Source organism: Chroicocephalus ridibundus, chromosome Z (genome assembly GCF_963924245.1).
Source record: "Chroicocephalus ridibundus chromosome Z, bChrRid1.1, whole genome shotgun sequence".
NCBI classification, from domain to species: Eukaryota; Metazoa; Chordata; class Aves; order Charadriiformes; family Laridae; genus Chroicocephalus; species Chroicocephalus ridibundus.
The window spans coordinates 70,421,087-70,434,814 of record NC_086316.1 but is presented as its reverse complement, the minus strand read 5'-3'; the positions used below and the strand labels follow the sequence as shown (position 1 = coordinate 70,434,814).

Sequence of the window (13,728 nt, the reverse complement as noted above, 5' to 3'; positions counted from 1 at the left end):
GTATGTCTTTTACAGGGAGTATCGTGAAAGTGTAATGTGCAGTTAGATTTTTTTATTGGTGTTGCTGTTTCCAGCAACTCTGTTCTTAAACTGTAGCGTTTGCTGCTAGCAAATAATTTAAAACCCAAACCAACCTGTTGATAATGAGAACACAAATAATTTGTAATCAAACAACTGGCAGCTTGTGCAGGTCCAGCCTGTCCCCACTCGCCAGCTCCCGTCTGGCCCGGCTTCGGCCATGGCTGTTCCCCGCTCTGTGACCGCGTTCGCATGCTCGCCATGGCCCTGCGCTCAGGCTGGGCCAGGCTGATTTCTGCCCAGCGGGTTTTCAACTCGAACATAGCTGTCTCTGCTGGTGCCTCCTCCTCCTTTCAATGAGGGCTGGCGGCCTTGTGAGGAAACAATTTGTACCGTCAAAAGACCTGAAGCAACGACGGGTGGTGCAGGCCGTGCACTCCCAGGGTGCGGGTCTCCAGCTTGGGACAGGAGAGCCCGGGGGGTGCGGGGACTGTGCCCGGGGGGCCGCCTGCCGGGGCCGCCGCCGGCGGAGCTGTCCAAGGTTCGGCGGCGAAGGCGGCCCCTCAGCCCGGGCCGTCGCCATGCTCCCCCCTCAGCCGGGGCTACCGGCCCCCTCAGCCGGCGCCGCCGCCATACCGCCGCCTCAGCCGGGGCTACCGGCCCCCTCAGTCAGATGGCCGGGAGCCGCACAGGCCCTCCCCACCTCTCCCGAGGGTCGCGGGGGAGGAAGGCCCGTCCCCGTCGCGGGAGGGGAGGAAGGGAGGGAGGCGGGCAAATAGCGGGCCGCCTGACAGGAGCAAATGGCGGGCGGCGGGCAGGGGTGGCAGCGCTGAGGCCCGCGGTGTGGGGCTGGGCGGCGGACAGGGGCGGCGAGGCCCGGCGGAGGCGGCGGTCAGGTACCTGCTCTTCCAGCGCGGCCTTTGCCGGGAGCTCCGCTTGAGGCCCGGTGCCTGCCCGCGCTTTAACCGGGGGGTGGCGGGGAGAGCTCGCCGGTGCGGGGCGGCCTTCCCCCTGCCGCTGGAGGGGCTCTAATAGTGTCGGTGGTACTTCGCCGTGGCTGTTTTAATTTGTATGTTAATTGGCGAGGCCCTCTGCTGGGGGCGTAGGCGGTGCCCGTGTGGGTGGTCTTTATGTGTCATGTAAATGCAGATTATTTGAGAGACACCTGCGTTCTGTCCGACGCCCCCTTCTTATCCTGGGGCTGATCGGAGCCTGAAGCCAAAATATTTTCAGTCTGTGAAGTCCCATATTGTGTTTAACATAAAAAGTGTATGATTAATTCCACAGAAGGAGCCAGGGCATGCTTCAGTGTTTTCTGGGTTGGGATATCATTCCTGACATAGCGTAATCTATTCATATGGTTTAGAGCGACTGGCACCATTACTGCCAAACATCTCACAGCGGGTGTCACAAGAAATTGGTAGTTTCGGGACTGACATTTCAGTTGATTCACACCAAATAAATTTGTTGACATCACGTGTGTCACAGCATGTTTAGGTTGTTCCCGACACGGCTCAGGAGGAAGACTGAAAACCAGTGCTCATTTTCAGGGAGAGAGGGGTGTTTGTGCATGTGTGTGTAAAACCCTGAAATAAATATCAAAAAGGGTCCTAAATTACATATATAGTATTTTTTCTTGCACTGGGTAATTTCTTTTTAAATATTTTCTCGGATCTGAAGCTGTGTTAGGAGCTGAGCAATCCCATGGCTGTAAATGAGCGAATAATTCGGCTGAGTTTATTTTTCCTGACCACTTAAATATCATCATCCATCTTCTAGTGCCTTCATTTCAACTGATACTTCTTTTCTAAATACTGTTTTATCCCACATATAGATGTGAAGACCTCAGGATTTTAGTTAGTTCAAGACAGTTGGTCTGTTTGGGAATTAGGAACTAAGATACCTGACTATGCAAGTTTTACTATTCTTAGAGTTACGTCTTTGGGATCTTTTGAGTGTTGGTTTAAAAATTGCAGCTTCTGGTGTATTTAAAAAAATGTTGTCCCGTTGTGGGGTCCTAACCTTTGTCATATGAAAATACTCAAAATAATTTGGTAAGCTAACACAGGGCCTGCACTACTGCAAATAAAAATAATGTATTGTAATACATTCTGATCTAGTGATTCCATTTTGAACGCAATTTGAACGCACTGGGAAAGAATTAGTTGCTTAGTGCTCAGAGGGTTGTGAGGGCAGCGCGGAGTCCAGTTGGAAGCCTGTAACTAGTGGTGTTCCCCAGGGGTCAGTACTGGGTCTGGTCTTGTTAAACATATTCAATGACCTGGATGAGAGGACAGAGTGTACCCTCAACAAGTTTGCTGGTGACACAAAACCAGAGGAGTGGCTGACACACCAGAAGGATGTGCTGCCATTCAGCGAGACCTGGACAGGCTGGAGAGTTGGGTGGAGAGGAACCTAATGAAGTTCAACAAGGGCAAGGGTAGGGTCCTGCACCTAGGGAGGAATAACCCCATGCACCAGTACGGGTTAGGGGTTGACCTGCTGGAGAGCAGCTCTGTGGGCAAGGACCTGGTGGACAACAAGTTGACCATGAACCAGCAATGTGCCCTTGTGGCTAATGGTCTCCTGCAGTGCATTAAAAGGATTGTGGCCAGCAGGTTGAAGGAGGTCATCCTCCCCTTCTACTCTGCCCTGGTGAGGCCACATCTGGAGTAATGTGTCCAGTTCTGGGCTCACCAGTTCAAGAAAGACAGGGAACTACTGGAGGGAGTCCAGCAGAGGGCTACGAAGATGATCAAGGGACTGGAGCATCTCTCTGATGAGGAAAGGCTGAGAGACCTGGGTCTGTTTAGCCTGGAGAAGAGAAGACTGAGAGGGGATCTCATTAATGCTTATAAATATCTTTAGATATTTAGATATATAAATATATTTAGATAAGACATTTATAAGACACCTTTAGAGCGGGTGTCAAGAGGATGGGGCCAGACTCTTCAGTTGTGCCCAGCGACAGGACGATAGGCATTGGGCACACACTGGAACACAGGAAGTTCCATCTGAACATAAGGAAAAACTTCTTTACTTTGAGGGTGACAAAGCACTGGAACAGACTGCCTGAAGAGGGCATGGAATCTCCCTCTCTGGAGATATTCAAAACCTGCCTGGACGTGATCCTGTCCAACCTACTGTAAGTGAACCGGCTTTGGCCGGAGGTTGGACTAGATCTCTGAAGGTCCCTTCCAACCCCTACCATTCTGTGATTCTGTGATTGTAGCCACATTACAATATAATACACTGACCAGTTAGCCCTTTGCTATAGAGGATTTTTCTTTGGGTCATGTAGGTTGAACTTCATGGGATGATTTTCTGCACTTCACCACTTGGGAAATGAGATGCTTTTTGGAGTGGAGGTGTTACAGGTTCCCACTCCACGAGACACAGAGTGCTGACCTAAGCAGATATGGCATCGTAGCAGCTGTAGCGCTTCACCTGGGGAAAGCACAACTGACAGAAATGGTTGTAAGATATATGTTAAAAAGGTGCTCTTTTCAGCAGGATTTGCGGTTTTTGCTCTTTTATTTGGAGGCAAAGTTACACTGGGGTGATGGGAGAAGTGGGTTACTGGGTTATTGAGAAGTGATGGGATTAACTCCTTGCAGCTGGAAACACCACACAACTTTTGCATGGCCAGTCTTGGCCTCCGGTGTTATTCCAGAGTCCTAGAAGTCCGGAATGTTTGCATCTCTTCTTGATTTTTACTGCGAGGCAGGGAATAAACTTCAACTTTTGAAACTCTCGTCTAACACTGAGAACATCTTCAGCATGGCTTTTCTGTGTGTTTGGAAAAAAGTAGTCATCCTTGCATGGGCAACTCTCTTTTAGGACACTCGGCAAATAATACGAATTAGCTCAGCCTCTGACTGTTTCTGTAGAGTAGGTAAATGGCTAAATGGCTTTTATTTTCCTTTTCTTTTTTTTTTTTTTTCCTTTTCTGTACTTTATTATTGTTACACAGAGTAAGTTATTCTGCAGGCGGGCAGTAGTGGAACTGAAAACACTGTGCAGCTTCCTGACTTTCTTTCATGACTTTTATGTGCAGCATAAAATTGAAGACTCTTCTCCTCATACCAAGGAAAACAAGTTACTGAGAAAGGTAACTCCAAAATGGAAACCAGTGTGTCTCTTGCTTGAAATATGACAGGACTCTGACTAAGGTGGGAAGCATAGGGTAAGAGTTTATTATGTTTATAAAATAAATACCTATTTGCACACTCAGTACCCTGGAAAAATAATTGGAAAACACTAATATTTTTCTAAGAAATAAATTTCAGGTAACATCCAAGGATGTTTCATTGCTTCCAGCATTCATTCATAATATGAACTTCGCTTTCCTTCTGGTTTTGAATTGGCATTTTAAGATGCAGAGAGAGTTAGAGATTATACCAATCTAGATATCTGCAATGAAATCACTGTAAGTATGTTTGTGCTAGTGATAAATCTTGTTAATGCTGCATGGAGATAGATCTGCTCGGAGAGGATTAGTGGGATACATTTTCTGCTGGTTGTCATGACAACCATAAATCCATGCAGCTGTACAGTGGTATGTTAATCCGTGCAATTTAATCAAGTTTCCAAATTAGACCATCAATATTGAGCTGCTAGATAACAGCTGGTTTAAATGCTCTCCTTTCCCTTCTCTTAAAATAGTGCCTGGAGTCCAACTGAAGCACTTCAGATCTTCTGGAAAAGACGTGTTAAGTCATGGAGCAATTTGTTGCTCTAATAGCAGTGTATGACTTGTCTTAATGTCTCAAGCCCAATACTTTTCAGGTGTTTGTAATAGGTCATTGCTCTTAGCCTAAATTATAATGTCATTTGTGTTTTAGAGATTGTATCAAAAGTTTAAAGACTCTTTAGTGCCTCGTTAAGATAATCTGGTTATTACACTGCGCAACAAGTGCTGATACTATCATGAGGTTTTAAGCTTTTGTTGCAAAATGAGGAAGTATTTCATTTGGAAGGAAGTAAGAAAACGTGAGTATTCCCTGCAAGGTGATTCAAGCATGCTTGAAAACTTGTCTGGCACTGAGCAATTCAGGAGAACTACTCCTGTTTTGAACGGATGCTCAGTTACAGATCCCTCTTTTATTATTTTGCAATTACTATGTTATTACTTCCATAGTTTTTCCTCTGGTTTGCTGCGATGCACTCGTGAACTTCAGTGTTTGTGAAAGCTTTCATGAAGTCAAGGTAACCAGGCCCAGTTGATGTGTGCAAGGTGGCCTCTTTGAGATGCTGCATTTGCATAACATGACAGCCCTCTCCTCCAGGTTTTTTTTGGGTAAAAAACTGTCTGGATGGCCGTGCCCAGAGAATGGTGGTAAATGGAGTTAAATCCAGTTGGTGTCCGGTAACAAGTGGTGTCCCCCAGGGCTCAGTGCTGGGGCCGGTTCTCTTTAATATCTTTATCAATGATCTGGATGAGGGGATCGAATGCACCCTCAGTAAGTTTGCAGATGACACTAAACTGGGTGGGCGTGTGCTTGAGGGTAGGTTGGCTCTGCAGAGGGATCTGGACAGGCTGGACCGATGGGCTGAGACCAATGGTATGAGGTTCAACAAGGCCAAGTGCCGGGTCCCGCACTTGGGTCACAACAACCCCATGCAGCGCTACAGGATTGGGGCAGAATGGCTGGAAAGCAGCCTGGCAGAAAAGGACCTGGGGGTGTTGGTGGACAGCCAGCTGAATATGAGCCAGCAGTGTGCCCAGGTGGCCAAGAAGGCCTATATCCTATATCCTAGCCTGTATCAGGAATAGCGTGGTGAGCTGGACTAGGGAAGTGATCATCCCCCTGTACTCGGCACTGGTGAGGCCCCACCTCGAGTACTGCGTTCAGTTTTGGGCCCCTCGCTACAAGAGGGACATTGAGGTGTTGGAGCGTGTCCAGAGAAGGGCTACAAAGCTGGTGAGGGGTCTGGAGGACAAACCTTATAAGGAACGACTGAGGGAGCTGGGGTTGTTTAGCCTGGAGAAGAGGAAGCTGAGGGGAGACCTTATCACCCTCTACAACTACCTGAAAGGAGGTTGTAGAGAGATGGGGGCTGACCTCTTCTCCCTGGTGACAAGTGATAGGACGAGAGGGAACGGGTTCAAGTTACGTCAGGGGAGGTTTAGATTGGATATTACAAAATATTTTTTCACTGAAAGGGTTATTAAACATTGGAATAGGCTGCCCAGGGAGGTGGTGGATTCACCATCCCTGGAGGTGTTTAAAAAAAGGGTAGATGGGGCACTTAGGGACATGGTTTAGAAGTGGTTTTTGTCAGGGTAGATTAATGGCTGGACTTGATGATCTTAAAGGTCCCTTCCAACCTCAGCAATTCTATGATTCTATGATTCCACATATATAATATAATGCTGTTTTCTATACAGCACAGTTGAAGGAATCAGCTTTTTTGAGTCCTGCCAGAAGTGATTGCATTGGCAGTTGTCTTCTCTGCCCTGCTGGGCTACTGTGAATTGAGTTAATTCTGAGAGGGACAGCATGAAACTGTGCGAACAGCTACAGAGGAAGAGTCCACCAGTGCTTTTAATTTTCAATTTTGTTTTTATACGTGACAGAGTTTTCTAAGTTGTTTTTTCTTATTGGTTACAGGTTGCACAGAATCCTTATTTAGAAACTTGGTTTTGCAGAAGTCAAGTTGAAGAGCCTCTGTCAGCTCATGCCCAAGTCTTGTTCAATACTAAGGTACAAAAATTATGCTGTAGAATTGAGCCGGGGGCTGTGCTCTGAAATAAAGTTCCACTTCTCTGGGCAAGCATGGCATAATTGCACTAAAGGAGAGCTGATCTCTTACCAGCATCGATAATGTAACATTCAAAATGAGTGATCAGTGTTTAAATCCCAGTGGCTCATTTTCATTAGCATTTAACAGGGAAGCCTTGCTTTTCCAAAGGCAGTGGAACAAATAAGAGGAGCAGGAATGAACATTATAAAACAGTTTATACGCTTCCTGCCCCAGCCAGTGATAAACCCTTAAAGTCCTCTCTCTCCTCGCACTCTGCCACCTTCCCTGGGCTGTCACACTGCTGTGCGTGCTGGTGGCCTTGGGCTGCTCTTCCCGAGGCTCTCGAGGCAGCTCTTTCCACTGTGTTTGCCCATCCTGTTTTTACTTCACACACAAAGCATATGGATGCACCAATCTCGTACCCATGTTAATTTTATTAATTTGTTAGCAATTAGTTCATTATTAAATGTAAATTATTTTCATTAATTTTTATTTTGTTGACCTTAAGCATAAGAAAACATTCTTGATCGAGGACTTGATTTAGATCTGTAGAGTGCAAAAAACCTTCTGCCATCAGCCGTTAGTAACAGGTTTTCAGCTGTAACTTGCTTTTGCTGCTGAGTTTTTGTCCTTATAGTTCATACCTTCGTCATGCCAAAATTATACATTTATTTTTGCAAACATTGTCCATCATTTTGCTCCCAGCACTCCTACACGATATGGTGGAATCGCCTCTTTTTATGGTGGAATCGCAGTTTTACAGCTGCGTGCCTCGGCTGGGAGTGGTGCCTGGAGTGAGCTCAGGTGAGGGTCAGTCTCTGGATGCCCCCTTAAACCCATCACCCTGGTAGCTGCCAGGGTCCATAAGGCTGTGGGCCACCACCTGCAGGAGCCAGGCCTGCGTTTGCTCTCCCAGCACTAGTATTCATAGCCATGATAGGATTTAGCTCTATAGTTTCATCATTTTACTATTTTATAAGTCGAAAAATGTAAGGCTATTACTTCTTTGTCAGCATTTTTTCCTTTTGGGTGCTGGTAGGCTGGGAAATGTCACAGCCCGGAGGCCTGAATGTATAATTACAGGTTTGCTTCATTGTAATGTATTTGGAAATACCTGTTCTTCAGGCAACTATCACCCAGTTAAAGTGGTGTTGGAGAATAGTATGTATTGATGATTCAGTTACCTTTTATATTTTCACAGTGTTGGTATTCTTTACATACTTGTGTTTGAATACATAGTTTTCTTCTATATAACTGTTACTTGACATTTAGAAATATCCTGAGATGTGTGCTACTCTAAGTGCTTTAGTTGCAGAGGGAAATGGGGGTGGGAAGCAATGACATTGTGCAATGTTCTTCCTTAAATTCTGGTTTCTAGATTTACAATATCTTATGTTTTCCTTTCTAAGAATGGGGTGGAAGGAGAAAACACTCTTCAAACAATTGTTTTAATCCTCTGCCTGTAGCTCTGACGTGAGTTTCTAATGTGTCTTACTAGAATGTAGTTTTGGGAAAAATAGTGAAAATAGCATTTAAAAGGTTCTAATGGTCTGGAAGGTATTAATCTTGTTTTGGGAACACAATATCAGCTGCTGTTTCATCTTTTCCATTTTAGTACCTCTCATCAGTGTTACCTTCACGAAGACCAAGAGAACAAAGTGTAAGATTGTTGGTGCAAATAATGTGTGCAGGTTGTCTGAATAAAGTGCTAAAGCTTCAGAGCGAATGTCGTCTGCCATGCTTGCTTCTTGTTTAGGCCTCGGCTGTACATCCCTATCCTCTCTTGGAAAGTACAGCCCTAGGATAAGCCAGGCAGTAAATCTTTGAGCGTTAGTACTTACTCTCAGCAGTGCACAAGGCTGTATGAGCTACAAAAGAGCATGCCAGAGGGGCATGGGGATTTGAGTTTTCCAGGAATAATCAGCCCCTCTGGGTGTCATACTTTCCACTCTCATGAAGAGCTGCCCAGAAAAGCTGTAAGGTGTTTACTTAGAACTTACTCCTTGTGTCACTGTCCGTAGCTTGTTTACGCGTGGGTGCCTTGTACAGCCACAGCACCGCACTCAGCACGAACATTGCAGATTGTGGCTGTATGTATTGTATCCTTCTGCTTGGAAGGAATCAAATTCAGTGTAGGCTTCCTTCACCTGTGCTGGTGCAGCGAGGGGAGAGGGCAGCTGCACTCTTGTCCTTAAGGACTTGTAATCGCATTTATCACGGGGACTGCATTTCTGCAGGTGACATCTAGAGGCTGGAGGCGCAAACGGTTGGCTCACCTGAGGCTGGGGACATTCTTGACATCTTGAAAAAAGCTCAGATCCTAGCAGGATCAGATATTAAAAAAAAAACCACATCAAAGGAAAGCATTTCAGTAGTGCTAATGCAACGTGTCAGCTCTTCTGCAGCATATCAATGGCTGATTTTTATCTTAATTTGAAGCATAATCAGCTCCATTTGGTGGAGATTTCCTTGACAGCAGTTCAGTTGTAATTAACAATGACAACTTGCGTCAGTAATCAAGATTTTTTAAAAGTATTTTATTTCAAAGCCTTCTTGCTTATTCTTCCTTGGGTTTGCTTTGGGTTTTTTTATTCCCTCATGCTTTTTTCTGTCACAGACCCCTTTTGGCTGCTTGATGCCACTTGAAACAGCTGATATATCTTGCTGAGGAGAAAAAAAAGATGCAGGTTTCCTTCAGAATCGAAGTGCTGGAGCATCAGTAAGAGCTGGGTTTGGCCTTTTTCCCAGATGCAGATTATATCATCCTCTTTGCTGCTCTTGGTCTCCGGTGACCCAGGATTTAATGACCTCCTGAGGATATGTTTGGCAGAAAATTGAAAGCCTGAAGTTAAGAGATACCTGGAAAGTAGCCTTACACTTTACATGAAAAGGTAGTCATCAAGCAAAATATATTGAATATATATGGGAATATAGAGTGGAGTTGCCAAAACCTCTATACTCAACTATCAGAACAAATACATTGTAACTGAGGCTGAGTTCTTGCCAAACATCACATTACTTCACTTGGGTGTCTTGCATAGAGCTATTCCCATAAACCTGATGCCAAGAAACTATGTTTTTACTTTTCTTCATGTGACAGGGGTGATAGTCTGGTATGTAAGTTTTATGTATAAATTGCTGTATGGGTCTGCCTGACAGTCAGTGCATTGTCCTCCTCCCAGCCCTCTAGAAACTTGTTTTAATGGTGCTTGCTGTTTTTAAGGCATGCCTGTAGGATAGTTGAGCAGGGACAGAATTCTCCTGCATGAAAGACTGTGTCTGAAATCCTCCAGGTTTAGGACAGGGATTCAGATACACCACCAAAGTCTGAGTAAGTGCTCCAGTCATGAGGCTACTTCATGGTATCTCTTTCAACCTGGGTTCCATTGGTTTTGTTTGTTTTGTTTAAAAACATATGGAAGTTGTTTTAGTCCAGATGTGGAATAACTTCAGGTTCTTTTAAGAAACGGAATTGTCTTTGTCAGCTCCACGTAACTGACATATGATCCAATACAGGACATTTACAAAAAAAGAAACTGTCTTGGGATGTTGACTCTTATGCTATTCATAGGGAAAAGATACTGGGATCAATGAAACTTAAAAGTAGAGCCAACACATCACTAACTCACAACAAGAATGTAGCTTCCTTAACACGTGTGTTGTTTCAGAAATTGTTTCCTTCAGAGAAAGGCCTTTCTTGGCAGTTCCCTTGTTTTCTTCTTTGTTATTTTTCCTCTGTTTGGTCTGATCTGGGAACTTCTTAGTAATAAAAGCATTTGCATGGCTGGATGAGTACATTGAATGATTTTGGGTGTGCTGTGTTGAACTAGGCTGCCCACAGTGACAGCAATATTTAATTGGAAAGTGCTGCAGCTGTTGGCACTACAACATCTGGGAATGAATGGGAGAAGCTGTTTCCATTGAGCTCCATTCCATGCTTTGCTCTCTTCAGGCAAGTGAAGAGAGCACTGGCGGTCTGTCAGGAGTAAAAAGCCTGTGGTAACAGCAGCGGGTGCTTCAGTGGTGGCCAGAGCCAACATGGGAAGAGGAATTCCAGCAATCTACAGTTCTCGGGGGACTAGCGGTCTTCCTTGGATATTGCACATGTGAGTCTGTGGTGGCTATCTGCCTACATATGTGTCTGTGTGGTGGGTATATTGTAAGATTTAATTGAATTTGGGATCAGAAGGGTGCGAAATGGAAATGTTGAATTCAGGGCTGTAGTACAGGGGAAAAAAGTTGAGCAAGAACCCTTGAGGTCGCACACTTGCATCTGACCTTGCTTTTGTTTCACTGGTTTCACTGAAGGAGCCTCTGTTTCTCTGACACGTGTGTCCATGCAATGAGAAGGGCTTTCTTCTGATTTGATGTTACCATTCAGGTCACCTTAAAGACAAGTATCATTATCTGCAAATGTGAGGAGAAATGCTGAGAAAGGTTTAAAGTCAGAGCCAGGTTTGGAGAATGTGTTCAGTATCTGTGTCCCAGCTTTGAAATCGTGCACACTCAGGAACGAACTTGATGTTGTGACAGGTAGTCTACACAAAATGGTATTACAGAAGAGCCTGTTTTCTGTCTGCTACAGCATGAAAATGAGAATCAATTGCTCATATTGGAGTCTTCTTCCACCAGGGACCTGAGCTTCAGTTGGCAGATACTGAGATGACAATTAGTTGCGATACAGTTCCACAGAAATTTTATCTTTCAGAAGTGCTTTGTGAAGAATCCCTAAATTTGGTAGCTTTAGCACTGGGAGTTCACTTCTGGTTTTGGTCTCCGCTAGTCGTCCCAGCAGTAAATACAACATGGTGTATGTAAGGGATTTCAATGCTGTGAACAGGCACTGTCTGCCAAGGCCTCCTGAATTTTAAAGCTGATTTGGGCTCTAATTCTGTTTGTATTTGTAGGCAAGTTTTACATCTGCCACCATAATTTTCATATGTGTAAGGCACTCTGCTAATAGAGGGATATTGATGAATGTGTTTCAGTTCAGAAGGGATATGGAGATGCTCAAAAGATGTCTATATTTTATCTGAATCTTGGAATGCAAACACTAGGTCATCTGGTGAAACCATTTGAGGAAGGATGAAAAAATGCCTCTGTTTACATTATTTTTTCTGTCTTCCTTGAATTAGTATGTCAGAAATTAGATTAAAAATATCTAAGTTACTCTGAAATAATAATTGAAAGAAAATTTTGTCAGAACTGGAATTCTCTTATGGGCTGAAGGAATAGAACTCAGCTTCATGAGCCCATATTAGAACTCCCACTATATATGTTTTTAATCTGCTTCAATAGTATTATAGAACTTTTCAAAGAAAGCTCAGAATTCAGTCTTAAACTTAGTGTTGTAGTATGAGAATTTCATAATTAGCAAATTGTCCTGGATTCAGATGGGATAGAGTTAATTTTCTTTCTAGTAGCCGCTGTGTTTTGGATTTAGTATGACAATAATGTTGATAACACATATTAGTTTAGTTGTTGCTAAGTAATGCTTACATAGTCAAAGACTTCCAGCTTCCCATAGAAGCTGAGAGGGAGCATAGACAGCACAAGCTGCCATACCAAAGATGTCATACAATACATAATGAGGGGGTTTGGGGGGGCAGGGATCCTCAATCACTGCTGAGGATGGGCTGGGCAACTGATCATCGGCTGGTGAGTGCATCTTGTGTTGTATCACTTTATTTTGTATATTCTTTTACCATTATTATAATAATAATAATTATTATTATTTTCCTCTTCCATTAGTGTTATATAGAACTGTCTTTACCTCAACCTACAAGGCTTTTTGCCCTCGTTTTCTTCCTCTTCTCCTTACCCTACTGGGGGAGGGAGGGCATAGAGTGGGCAAGCAGCTGTGTAGTCCTAGTTGCTGCCTGGGGTTAAACCACAATACATGTATTGCCACGACTCCTTTACATGGTGAGAAATTCCATGTTGGTAACAAAATAGAAAAGGAGAACAGATTCTATCTTCATCAGAAATGAGACTCCATCGTTTGCATCTCAGCTATCAGGCCAGCAATCTTTCACATTCAGTTCCCGGAGCTTATGAAACTTTGTCATCATCTGTGTGTGCATCTTAAGCATACACTAACAACTCACTAAAGCTGTTGGCTTAACCTGTTTACTTCTCCAAAGTGAACTGTGCATACAAGCAGTAATTTTGTGCATTTGTTTGTTATAATGGAAAAATATGAAAAGCACCTTAAAGGAATTTCAGGAGTATCATCCATCGGGGTAGTAAGCGGGAACTCTGACATTGCCTAGAGTGAACAATAAGTTAGTCTATGTGTACATCTAGTTTTATTTTCATGAACAAGAAGAGAGCACAGCGTGGAAGGAGAGGTTGTCATTTTGCTTTGCTTTTGATTTAACAATGCCCACAAATGGTGTGTATGTTCAATTCTGTATCACGTTTATGAAAAAATTCTGGAGTTCTATATGGAGAGTGCAAGGTGTGCAGCATATAGGGTTGATGCTGGCTTTGAGATGGGAGCAGGCTTTCAGAATAACGGTTCTCTGGTTTTTACCATGTTCACTGTTGTAAATGATTGTATCTTGGCTTTTTGAGTGCCTAGTGGTACCCCCAGGTTTAAAAATGAGAGACAAAAATGGATGAAGTTCTTTATTCCAGTAAACAGTGATGAGAAACAGTTAGTTCATGCCAGCCATATGATTTAGAGGTTATGACAATAATCTCTTTCCAGTCCTATTGAGCTCTGCATGTTGTCACCAGATTAAGTGGTATGATTAGCTGGGTTTTAGTGTTAATTTTATGAAGGGGATGCAAGAGACATGCGTTTTCTTTCTTTTTCTCTCTCACCTAGTGCTGTGTCACTGAGAAATGTTGCTGCCATGGAAAGACATGAGAGTAAATATTATTGATGAAGGTTCAGTCAGAGGCCAAGCTTTGGAGGAGCCAGAAGAATCTGTTAATCTTTACGTTAGAGGCTGAAAA

The 13,728-nt window shown here is 44.0% G+C and overlaps 1 protein-coding gene across 9 annotated transcripts in view; it reads left to right on the top strand.

The window, feature by feature from the left end:
* The first annotated feature begins 250 nt into the window (after window positions 1-250).
* The window catches only part of NIM1K (NIM1 serine/threonine protein kinase), a 35,008-nt gene continuing 21,530 nt past the window's right edge, over window positions 251-13,728 (top strand). For 2 of the 9 annotated variants that reach the window (XM_063320660.1, XM_063320653.1), the window contains exons 1-4: window positions 251-914; window positions 4,076-4,129; window positions 6,633-6,725; window positions 10,718-10,871. The gene's annotated coding sequence lies outside the window, so the exon portion shown is untranslated. Of the gene's footprint in view, window positions 915-4,075; window positions 4,130-6,632; window positions 6,726-7,553; window positions 7,570-8,380; window positions 8,426-10,717; window positions 10,872-13,728 lie in introns of those variants that run through there. The other 7 variants (XM_063320662.1, XM_063320656.1, XM_063320659.1 and 4 more) reach the window with 5 other exon arrangements.